Here is a 13,399-nt window from a genome sequence, read left to right as displayed (position 1 = left end):
AGCAGCCAGAAAAAAAGCCATACTGTCCACAAATTAATAACAGTTAGAATAACAGCAAATAAGAGCAACAATTGAAGTCAAAAAGCAGTGGAATAATGTCTTCAAAGATTTGAGAGAAAATAACTTCAAACCTACACTTGAATACCCAACAAAGCTATCTTTCAAGAATGAGGATAAAATTAAGATGTTTACTGAGAGTCTACTGCACCGCACCTTTAATAAGACAGATCTAAAGCTAAAGGATTATACCTCAGCAAAAAAGAAAAGTTAAACTGTAAAGAGTTTGAGATAGAAGGAATATTGAGAAAATAAAATGGAAAACATGTATGTAAAAAAATAATAGTAATAACAGTCAAAATATGTCTAGTTTGCTAGGTTAAAAAAAGGACGGAACTAAAACATTTAACCACAACAGTGTACAAATTAGGAGGGGATGATCAGAGGGAAAATGTACTAAGATGGTAGCATTAATTTGGGAGGCTAATTAATATCATTTAATTTTAGACATTGTTCAGATAAATGTGCATAGTAATATTCCAAGAGAAACCACTAATAGAACAGTGAAGGAATATACAAACTCCAAGCTAGTAGAGACAATAAAACTGCAAAAAGAAAAAAGAAACAAAATACCTAATCATATATTTATATATATATAAATCATATATAAATTAGTCACGTACGTATTTCAGAAAGGAGAACAAAGAATCACAGAAAATGAGGAATAACAGAAATCAAAAAGTAAGATGGAGAAACAAGACCAAATATACCAACAATCACAGTAAATGGAAATGGGTTGAACACATCAGTTAAGAAAACAGAGATCGTTAGACTGGATTAAAAATAATTCTACTATATGTCATTTACTTTACAAGAGATACACCTAAAACAGAAGAACACAGTAAATTTAACAGTAAAAGGATGGAAATATATATATATACCAAGCAAATGTTGACCTAAAGAAAGCTGGCAGAGTAATATTCATATCACACTTAGGACAAAAAACATTTTAAAGTGTAGAAGATCAGGATAAGGATTCAGATTATCAGGAAGATAGATCACTTCCAAACGTATAAACCAGAGCCTCAAAATATGTAAAGCAAAAATTGATAAATTTCTTATTAAAAAATAACTACATGGGACTTCCCTGGTGGCACAGTGGTTAAGAATCCGCCTGCCAATGCAGGGGATGCGGGTTCGAGCCCTGGTCCAGGAAGATCCCACATGCCGCAGAGCAACTAAGCCCGTGTGCCACAACTACTGAGCCTGCACTCTAGAGCCCACGAGCCACAACTACTGAACCCGAGTGTCCCAACTACTGAAGCCCACGCTCCTACAGCCCACGAGCCACAACTACTGAGCATGTGTGCCACAACCATGGAAGCCTACACTCCTAGAGCCCATGCTCCGCAACAAGAGAAGCCACCACAGTGAGAAGCCTGTGCACCACAATGAGGGGTAGCCCCTGCTCGCCACAACTAGAAAAAGCCCTCATACAGTGACGATGACCCAATGCAGCCAAAAATAATAAATAAATAAATAATAAATGAAAAAAAATTAACTACAGGAAGAAATTTATAAATTCACAATAAGATTGGGAGATTTCAACACATTTCTTAGTTTTTGACAGATCAAGTAGACAGAATATTAGTATAGATATAAAAGATATGAATAACACAAGTAACAATGTTCTAATGGCCATGTATAGAATATTATGCCAAACAATTAGAGGACAAAGATTCCTCTCAAGAATATGAAACATTCACACAAATTGATCATTTATTAGTTCATAATGCAAGACTCAACAAATGGCAAAGAACTGGTATTTCTTTTTCCTCACTGAAATTAAGTTAGAAGTCAACAACCAAAAAATAAAGAAAGAAAGAAAAAAATACTTTGATCTGGGCATATTAATACAAATACTTAGCATCAGGTCTTGTGAGTTGTAGTAAAAGCTTTACTTAGAGCGACGTTTAGGCCTTAAATATTTGCATTAAAAAAGAAGAAAAGCTGAAAATTACATATTCAATTTGACAGGTGGAAAAAAGAACAAAATAAACCCAAATAAGGTAGAAGGATAATAAAAGTAAAAATAAAGTAGAAAGGAAAAATATAGTAAAGAAGATCAATAAGCCAAGTGACAAAATTCTTGCCACTTGTCAAGACTTAAGAAGAAAAAGAGAGAAGGCAGAAAGATGTAAGGAATGAAAACGGAGATATAACAGATGGAGCAGAAAATAAAAACATAATCAGAGAGTACTATAAACAGCTTTGTGGAAATAGATTGAAAACAGGAGGAATGTTAATTAATAGGAAAAACTAATTAAAAATGACAAGAAAAATTAGAAAATATTAAAAGTCTTAAAGCTAATCTAGAAATTGGATCAACAGTTTAAAATGTTCCCATATCTGATATCTTCAACAAATAAATTATATAGATGGTAGTGGCTGGGAGGCGGAAGAGAGAGAGAGAGAGAACATATAGATTGAAAGAGAGTGAAGTAACATGGTAACAAAATCCCAAATGCAATGTATAGACTTCATTTGAATCTTGTTTCAAACAATAAAACTAAAACATTTATGGATAACTGGGGAGATTTGAACACCTACTGGATATTTACTAATATAAGGAATTACTGTTATTATTTTGGTGTGATGATAATATTTTGTTTATGTTTCTAAAAGAGTCCTTATTTTTTAGAAATATATACTGAAATACATATTAGTGAAATGATATGACATTTAGAATGTTGGAGTACTGATGAAAAAAGATTGGTGATGATTTGATCATTAGTGAAGGTGAGTGATGGGCATATGAGGGGCTCATTATTCTATTCTCCCTACTTTTTAATATGTTTGAAATATCTTGTAACAAATAATACGTACATATACATACATAATGCATGTATTAGGATTTCATGTATATATGGTATTAGAGAGGATGAGGAGTATGGGGACACTGACACATTACTAGTAGGAGTGTAAATGGTTCCAAACTTTTTAAAAAATAATTTTGAATTTTTTGAAAATTTAAACATCTGCATGTCCTGCTAACAAACGATTCTACTCTTTGCACACACGCATACTGACAAAAGAATGAATAAATGTCAGCATAGTTATGAAATTGAACATTATGCATCACAAACATGAATGAATGACAACCACACCCAATATCAATGAATCTTAAAAATATTGGGTGAAAAAAAATATTGGGTGAAAAAAACCTAAGAAGACTACATACAGTAGCATACCATTTTTATAAAACTCAAAAATGAGCAAAAGTAAACAACACACTGTGTAAGCAAACATACAAATATAATTATGTGTAAATATATAAGTATGTGTAATTATATATGTGTAAATATATAATTATATATTTATATATAAAATAGTGATAAACCCCCAAATTCAGGACAATAATACCTCTGGGGAGGAGGTCTGGGGCCCCAATGGGGAAAGAACATTAGGTATGTGCATTATTGGCAATGTCCTAGTTCTCTGGCTGGGAGATGAGTTCACAGGTTTTCATTATATTACTAAGTTTTATAATGTAAATATATGATGTAATGTATATATATTAAAATAAATATTTTAAGACAAAATTTTTAAATAAAAAAATCATATGACGCTATAATTTGTCACTCCTGGAGGGATTGCCCTCTCTTTAAGTTGAGCTGCATTTCATTTCTTAGATCATAGGGTTAAGTGTGAGTGGCTCCTGACTCCTGCAATTATTCTGTGGGTTTGATTGAGTGTGTTTTACCAGGCCAAGAGCCTGCCCTCTGGCACCTCTGATGGCTCTTTCTCGCTATTCATCTCACTCAGTTGTTATTCTTTTAGTTCTGTATTCAGTGGCTTTATAATGTTCCAAAATTTTCCATGAATATAATTTCCAGAAGAATGAGCTACTGAGTCCGGATAGCAAGCTCACTGGCTTACTCTGCCACTGGAGGACTAGCAGGGAACAGCCTGGTTAAACTTGCCGCTTAGGAGACCTGCCAGGCCATTGGGAACCCACCAACCACACCTCACAAAGTCTCCATTAAGAAGGAGAAACCAGAAAAGCCATCTCTATCTCCAACCAATCTCCATCTCCATCCCCATCTCCAACTTCATTCCCATTCCCATCTCCATCCCCATCTCCAGCCCAAACCCATCCCCATCCCCATCTCCATATCCATCCCTATCCCCATCTTAATCTACATCTCCACCCCATCTCCATCTCTATCCACATTCCCAGCCCCATCTCCATCCCCAGTTTCATCTCCAACTCCATCCTCATTCCCATCTCCATCTCCATCTCTATCCCCATCTCCATCTGCAATTCCATGCTCATCACCATCTCCATCCCCACCTTCATCCACATCTCCATCTCCATCCACACACCCATCCCCATCTCCATCCCCAGCTTTGTCTCCAACTCCAATCACATCCCCATCTCCATCCCCATTCTATGCCCATGCCCATCCCCATCTCCATCCCCAGCTCCATCTCCAACTCCATGCCCATCTCCAACCCCATCCCCATCCCCATCTCCATCCCCAGCTCCATCTCCAACTCCATGCCCATCTCCAACCCATCCCCATCCCCATCTCCATCCCCAGCTCCATCTCCAACTCCATGCCCATCTCCAACCCATCCCCATCCCCATCTCCATCCCCAGCTTCATCTCCAACTCCATCCCCTCTCCATCCCCAGCTTCATGTCCAACTCCAATCACATCCCCATCTCCATCCCCATCCATATCTCCGTCCCCATTCCATGCCCATGCCCATCCCCATCTCCATCCCCATCTCCATCTCCATAACCTCTTGCTGGGTCTCAGCCCTCACCACTTCCCAGCCTTGAGCAATCACAGGTCGGGGCCTCCTGGGCTCCATGAACAATGCTTACGAGCGGACAAGGGGTGAGCACTCAGTGGAGGCCTAGCCCAGGCCTTACTCCAGAGCAGCACCCTCGTCCCATGCCCAAATCCAGCCCCTCACCTATATTTGTAAATAAAGTTTTATGTCGTACAGCCACTCATTTGTTTACACATTGTCTATGGTCACATTCTTGCCTCAATGGCCCAGTTGATTAGTTTTGATAGCAACATTGTGGCCCACAGAGCTATATACTATCTGGCCCTTTACAGAACAAGTTTGCTGACCCTCTACCCCATTCCCCAATGCCCAGGTTTCTGTGTCTACCTCCTGAGGGGGAGGCCCCAGTATCAGACCTGTTAGCTGATGAGAACAGCATGGTAGGCAGAGGTCGTTGTAAATACCCACCTCTGTTCTGCCTTCAGAAGACTTGGGTTTGGGTCTCTAGTCTGCTATTGATAGGCAAATCACAGAATTTCTTTCTGCCTCCATCTGCCCATCTGGCAGATGGAAAAGACAATCTCTGCCCAATCTATCTGCCCTACCTTTCCAGGTGGGGATCAGATGAAATACTGTCGGTCTGATCTTGTCAGACTAAAGAGCAGAGTCTAGAGGAACAATTCTCAAACCTCAGCGTGCCCCTAAAACACCCAGAGGGCTTGTTACAACACAACTTGCTGGGACCCACCGCCCAGAATTTTGGTTCAGTAAGTCTGGTGTGGGGACGGAGAAAATTGCATTTCTTGCAAGTTTCTGTTGTTGCTGGTACAGGGACCATGCTTTGGGAGCCTCTGTCTTGGATTAGTAAGCGTTTCTCCACCACTTCTTCACATTAGAGTCACCGGGAAGCTTTAAAGATCAAGATATCAGAATCTCTGGGAGGGGGACCCAGACATCAGCATTTTTAAAAGCTTCCCAGGTGATTCCAATGTACAGCCAAGGTTAAGAGCATTAACCAGGGACAGTGGGAGGAATATTTGGGTCTTTTTCTTTTTTGTTTATTGATGCTATGTCACTTACAACTTTAAAAAATCAGATCAAATATAGATACATTATAGACTAGAATGAAAAATCTATATGAATTTTCAAAGACATTTTCCATTTGCAATGAACTGCTTACTGCTTTAGGTTACATCCTGCTACCAAGGGAAGCCATAATTTATGTGAAAGCATCTTGCATCTTGCAAGAAGCCAAGACTGAGCTGTATCATTCTAGGCAACCTTTGTCTAATCCCTCAATTTGCATGTTGATGCAGCCAATGGATAGGATTTCCAGGGTTATTCCTCCTGCAACCAGCTGTGAATTTACTTCCTCCAGAATGCACTCGTATCCTGGAGGAAGTATACCATCATGTCTCCCCTGCCACCGGCAATGGATTCCTAATGAGACCTTTGGCCATATTCCCTGCATTCCTTACCAATAACAAGATTGGTTTTATGAAATGTAAGTCTGATTGTGGATCCCTCTGGCCCCAAACCTTCAATGGTTACAATTGCACCCAGAATAAAATTTAAACTCTTTACTTGGTTTACAAGTCTGTCCACTGCTCACCTCCCCAACTTTGTCCTGCTCCCTTCTCTCCCAAACATCTTTGACAGCAGGCTTCTCTCAGCTCCTGAAAGAAACGATTCCCCATCTAAGGCCTTTCATCCACCTCAAAAATTTTCCCCAAATCTCCTCATCCTTCAGCACTTAGCTTAAAAATGTCACCCCAGACAGACCTTCCCCACCAGCTTGTCTAGGGCAGGCTTCCCGGCCCCCAACTGTGCTCTATTGTACCTTCTCTTTCATCTAGGCCCTTTAGAACAGTTATCACAGTTTGTGATTACTGTTTTCTTCCTTCCTTCCTTCCTTTCCTCCCTTCCTTTCCTCCCTTCCTTCCTCTCTTCCTTCCTCCCTCCCTTTCTTTCTTTTTCTTTCTTTCTTTTTCTTTCTTTCTTTCTTTCTTTCTTTCTTTCTTTCTTTCTTTCTTTCTTCTTTCTTTCTTTCTTTCTCTCTCTCTCTTTCTCTCTCTCTCTCTCTTTCTTTCTTTCTCTTTTTTTTTCTTTCTCTATCCCTCTAGAATCTAAGTTCCTTTAGAAAAGGGATTAAGTCATTTGTTTTCCACTGTGTTCCCAGGACCAAACACACTGGGTAGGTGCTCAGTCAATATTTATCACATTAATGTTAGTTTAGTGTTGCTATCAGCCAACTGTGACTTCTCTCTTGTCCACACAAGTGACATGATATGCATGGATTGGCGTGCCCCAGCCCATAAGGTGAGCTGTGGGACAGGAGCGAAGGAGGGCCAGGCCTCTGAGGGGGCAGCTGCCACTCATCCCTGCCAACTGTCACCACATAGGCCCTTGGTTGCTGGATCTTCCAACATTTCAAGAGATGCAGACAAGCCAGATGTTATGTGATTTAAATATCTTGGCAACTAAACTAAACTTAAAAAAATAAAAAACAACCCAGCCCTCTGGAAGGCCAAACAGAACACATAACACATCAGTGGGCTGGATCCAGTCGGAGGGCTGCCAGTGTGCAACCTCTGCTGAAATCCAGATGGATGCGATCCATGACTCTGCTCTGATCTACCAGCCCAGTCACCCTGTCAAAGGGAGGAATGAGGTTAGATATGGTTTGGATTATCAGTGTTTCCTAAGAAAAGATAGTCCTTTGAACCGTGAATTCGACTCTGGATTTCAAGGGCTGTTGGCCCAGCGATGGGGCGAGCCCAACAGCCTGCCATTCACTAAACATTTCTTTGTACCCAGTAGGTGCCAAGGAGGGTGCAGCCCTTGGGGCAGTGGCTGGAGCTCAGAGCCTTGAGTCAGGCGGATCCAGCCAGCTCCTTCCCCACTCCGCCCTCCCCACCCCGCCCCCTCGAAGCTCCAGCTTCACTCCTCCCTTCTGCTCCCCTCCTGGCTCCTTAGAAACCTGCTGGCCCCCAACCCCACCTCCTCCCCAGAGCCCTGTCAGAGGAGGTGTTCATCCTTGCAGCTCCCCTTCCCCAGCAGAGGCAGCGCTAAAGGCGATGGTTTGGGTGATGACAAGCACCGGCTGTTTTGCTACACTTTATTTTACTATGTTTGTTTCATCACATATCTATCCATCCAGCCCTCTCTCCATTCGTCAATACATGTTCTTTTCTGATTCATTTCAAAGTAAATTGTACACATCAGTATATTTCCCCTCTTCAACGTGCACTTTTTTTTGGCCCTGCGGCATGGCATGTGGGATCTTAATTCCCTGACAAAGGATTGAACCCATACCCCCTGCAGTGGAAGGGTGCAGTCTCAATCACTGGACCTCCAGGGAAGTCCCAACGTGCACATTATTAATATTCAATATTTGTTAATGTTTTTTAATTTGAGATAAAAATTTACCTTCAGAGAAATGCACAAATCTGAAGTATTTAGTTTTGAGCTCTGACAAATGCATATACCCAGAACATTACCATCACCCCAGAGAGTTCCCTCGTACCCCTTTCCCAGTCAATCCCTTACCCTGTCCCCCAGAAACAAGTACTGCCCTCATAGTTCTCATCATAGATGAGTTTGCCTGTTCCAAAACTTTATATAAATGAAGTCATTTAGCATGGACCCTTTTGTGCAAGGCTTCACTCAGTATAATGCATCTGAGATTCATCCAAATGATGAATTTGTATGATCCTTTGTAAGTTTATCTAATTTCCTACTGAGGGGCATGTGGGCTGTTCACAGTTAGGGGCTATTAAGAATAAAGTTGCTGTGAGCATTCTTGGACAGGCATTTTGGTGTTCATTTCTCTTGGGTAAATCCTTAGGGGTAGAATGGCTGGGTCACAAAGCAGATGCATATGTCATCGGGTTTTGATTGGGGTTTCCATTTGATCAAATGATATCAGCAATCACATCTGAGTTTCTCCTCTGGGCCGGATCTGGCTGGATGTGTCCAGAAAGTAACAGACAGAACTTGCCTTCAGAGAGCTTGGAGTTCAGTGAGAGGTACAGGCATACACATGTAGCCACTTAAATGACAACACATGGGACCTGGGGCTTACCATCTGCTAAGGAGAGAATGAATAAGCCAGCCCATGCATTTGAGCAGACAGAGGCTGGAGAATCCCAGAGGGCTTCATGCAGGAGGAGGACTTGAGCCGCCCCTGGAAAGGAGGGTGAGGAGGGAAGGGAGAGGGGCAGACATGTTAGAAAGGAGGAGGTGAGGAAAACACAGGTGCAGGACCGGGCCAGGTCTGTTCAGAAGATGAAGAGAAGACAAGTTGGCCTGGCCTGGAAGGGTCTGGAGAGGCTGCAGAAAATCAGGCTGCAGAATGTTTGGGGCTCAGATCATTGACAATCAGTTTCCAGAACTACAGGTGTTGAAAGGTTCTCTTCCTTCTTCTTCTGGGGCTCAGTGAGGTGGGTGATCAGTAATTTTAGTCCCCAAACAAAACTCTCAAAATCCAGAGACTACTGTGGAATTTTCAAGTTCTTTAGAATTTCCGGTTGCAGAAAATTATGTTATTTCGGCGCTGTCCTAGTGATGTTCCAACTTTTTAGTTTTTCAGGTAAGTGGATACGCTTCACAAGAACTGCACACAGCAGGAAATCTCTCATCCTAAGATCAAGTGGTCACTGTCACTGTGTCTTAAATGCCGCCCTCTGTGACTTTGGGTGCCCTGCTCTCCACCCTGTGCTGCCGGCAGTTCTGGAGTGAGGGGAAGCAGGATTGGGGCCACAGTAGTTAAAAGAGAACGCCTGGGATTTTCCTGTCCTATCCTCAGTGGCCTGGCCCACGAACAAGACGCTTCAGATGGGCCGCCAGGGCTCGGGGCTCCCATGTGACAAAGAGCCTGTGCTTCTTGCGTTTTGCATTCTTTCCTGGTAGGACACACCATCTCCTGACAAAAACAAATGTCCCCACTCCTTAGAATCTGTGTATCTTTTCCAGACTTAGCAAGGGCACTACCCTTGACGAAGCTTAGGTCTCTGACTCAGAATCCTATAAAGATGCTCAGATGGCCTCAGGCAGGAGAAAATCTGTTGACCAGCTCTTGCAGATCTTACAACACACTTGGGTTGCTAAGGCTCCAATTGGCCTATGTGTGAGATTACGGAATGGGCTGCCCTGGGGAGATGTGCCCTCCGAGAGGCGATGGAGAACCACAGTGAGAATAACCCAGACTCTTGGCATATGATTTCTTGTTCTTTGGCATTAGGAGACATAGCTTGCTGAAAGGGCTCCAGTGGAGTCCAGGGCTACAGATCTCAGACCTCGTCGTGATGGATGGTGGCGAGAACAATGGCCTAGAGTTCCTGGGGCCGCAGGGCGGCCCACAGCTAGAGGGCAGCTGGTGTGCAATTGCAGGAATCTTCGTGACTTCCTCTCCCTGCTCCCAGAGGATGGATGCTGGCAGAGCAGGGCATCAACTATCCCTATTTGTTTGGTGTTTCTGGTTTTAGCATTAAAAGTCCCAGGTCCCAGGAGACTCCTATCCTAGGCAAACTGAGAGGGTTAGTCACCCCGTAAATGGCAACAGTCCTATGGGGCACTTTCCTCTGAATAAAGTTTGGGTTCCTCTACAGCCTCAGAGGTATATGATGACAGCTCCCAGCCCAAATCCAGAGCCACCTCTCCGCCCAACAAGGGTGGCCAAGTGGAGGGCAGCAAACAGTCCTCTTCCAGCCACGCTGGCGGTGAGAACGGGAGACGGGGTCTTGGACACAGAGGAGAAGTCAGGGCCACGGGTTCAGCTGCAAAGATGGTTTCTGGATTAATTTCCACCGTTTCTGAGGAGGTAACAGATTTTAAACAGCTGTTTTTTTGGGGGGGTAGTTTATTTATTTATTTATTTATTTATGGCTGTGTTGGGTCTTCGTTTCTGTGCGAGGGCTTTCTCTAGTTGTGGCAAGTGGGGGCCACTCTTCATCACGGTGCATGGGCCTCTCATTATCGCGGCCTCTCTTGTTGCAGAGCACAGGCTCCAGACGCGCAGGCTCAGTAGTTGTGGCTCACGGGCCTAGTTGCTCTGTGGCATGTGGGATCTTCCCAGACCAGGGCTTGAACCCGTGTCCCCTGCATTGGCAGGCAGATTCTCAACCACTGCACCACCAGGGAAGCCCTAAACAGCTGTTTTATTTGCAAATTTCAGAAGGAACTAAGTCTATACCCGCATTGAGATTGGCTCTCTGACCTGGGGGTTGGAGATCAGGTCATTGTCAGCTTTCAGAGGGCTTGGTTCTGGGCTGGGTTAGTAGAATTTGTCCCCTTTCCCACCCAGAGGAAAGAGGGCACAGCTTCGGAGTACTGTTCTTTGTTACACCGCACAGAGTCAAAAGGAGACACCTCGGCTATGCAGGTTTTATTTCTAGAGGTTCATTCTCTTGTAAGTCTGTTCCTCTCTACTAGAGTTGAAGGATCTGAGATTCTTGCCCCAAGGAAGCCATTTTTGTCCTCCAAATACGTGAGGGCTTCTCCTCCAAAGGCGATCACGGAAGCCGTTGCTCTGTGATTGGGTTCTGTACCATTGGTCTCTTGAGCCACTGTCTTTCTGAGATGCCATAGAAGTCTGGGGTGCCCCATTGTTCTATAGGTGTTTTGCCAAACTCTCTGAAACAGATCTGATTAGTGTGAACACGCCGCGTCAGGCTCAGTGTTCTAGAGGTCCCTTCCTGTCTCTGTCTGTCCTGCACCCCCAGCCCTGACATTACAACAACGCTCAGATGACAGTATCACCAATTGTCCCTTGAGGATGTGAGGCTGAGCTCAGTGCTGGCGGCTCTCAGACAACTGTGGGCATCTGTCCTCCACCAGCCACGCTAGCCAAGACATACAATGTGTTCTTCGTTATGGGCTACACAGGGGGTCTGAATTACAAGGAAATAATTCAATTTAGCAGGCTAGGGTGAAATTGCCAACCAAAAGAACAATTTATGAGATCATCCAAACCTGGATGTGAAATTAATTCCATACACGATAACTCACCACAGACCACCTTATTTAACTTTGTTTTTTCCTCCTAATAGGATTTTCCTGCTATCATTTATGTTCCAGACAATATGAAAACAATATAACCATCATGCTAGAAATTACGCTAAACCTGAAACACAAAAAGTTATAACAGTAGTGTGAGCTTTAAGCAAATTGGGCCTTTTATAAATGAATTCATTTGAGTTGACCAGTCAAAGGATGCTTTTTTTTTTTTAAATAAGTACCAAATATATTTTAGCTATTATTGTTGTTATTATTATTATTACTCAGCCTCCACGTAGGTTTAATTTTATTTATTTTTATTTATTTACTTTTGGCTGTGTTGGGTCTTCGTTTCTGTGCGAGGGCTTTCTCCAGTTGCGGCAAGTGGGGGCCACTCTTCATCGCGGTGCGCGGGCCTCTCACTATCGTGGCCTCTCTTGTTGCAGAGCACAGGCTCCAGACGTGCAGGCTCAGCAATTGCGGCTCATGGGTTTAGTTACTCCGTGGCACGTGGGATCTTCCCAGACCAGGGCTTGAACCCGTGTCCCCTGCATTGGCGGGCAGATTCTCAACCACTGCGCCACCAGGGAAGCCCAAAGGATGCTTTTTTAATAATATTGCAACCTCGTAAGAAAAGTGGGATTTTGGCCAGTGTAGCTGAACCAGAACTTTCTGAGGCACTCTTGTTTCAAGCTCAAGCCCTGGTCCACAGGACCACACTCTCCTAGTGAACTGGTATTGACTCTGGATTCCCATGAGGCAAGAAGGAGCGTGCTTCAGGCTTTTGTCATCCTTTCCTGATCTGCCCAGCAGGGTTCAGAACCCAAAACGAGTCATTGCCGCTGCCCTTGAGGAGCTTACAGATGAGACATTGAGGGAAAGTTAATACAGACAGAGCAACAGTAAAGAGCACAAGACAGCACATCGTGGTGGCCTGGAGCTTAATGGCGGCCAGAGGGTTTGGAGTAGCTGCAGGGCTGAGCGGGGCTCACGGTGAACCCAGGGCTGGGAGACTTGAATCAATGATGCTGACGAAAGCCACAAACACACAGTGATTGTGATCGTGTCATAGCACGTAACTAAAATTAGCCTTCAATGCAAGAAAGAATGGGAACTTAGCCGTCTGGGCTCACCTGGTCTTGGCATCTGGCCCTCTCCTATGGAGACTGATGAAAAAAAAAAAAATTAGTGCTGTGTTCAACCACCTGTGTGAAAATGGCTTCAGCCCCAAGTGGCTCTGCTCACTCATTTGGAGAAGGCCCCCCTCTTCTCCAGTTCACTCAACAAGGAGACAGACGGAGTGAAAGAGAACTCCAACCTTGTTTTGCTACTTAGAGGGAATTGTGGGAAGGATTCTGTGCAGCAGAGATGGAAGCCAAAGGGCGATTTAAGGTTTGCTTTTGCCAGTTTACTCCAGTATTTGGGTTCAAATCTATAGAAAATATGAATGAAACTGTCCAGTTACCTACAGCTGCATAACAAACCATCCCCAAACGATCCCCAAAGATGGAGAAGTATAATTTCTCACAGTTCTGTGGGTTGACTAGACTCAGCTGGGTGGCACCTCTTCTGCACATGATGGTGGCGGGGGGTGTGGTCATCTG

This window comes from Balaenoptera acutorostrata, chromosome 17 (assembly GCF_949987535.1).
Source record: "Balaenoptera acutorostrata chromosome 17, mBalAcu1.1, whole genome shotgun sequence".
Lineage (NCBI taxonomy): Eukaryota > Metazoa > Chordata > Mammalia > Artiodactyla > Balaenopteridae > Balaenoptera > Balaenoptera acutorostrata.
The sequence above is the reverse complement of the archived record's forward strand: the minus strand, read 5'-3'. Positions refer to the sequence as shown.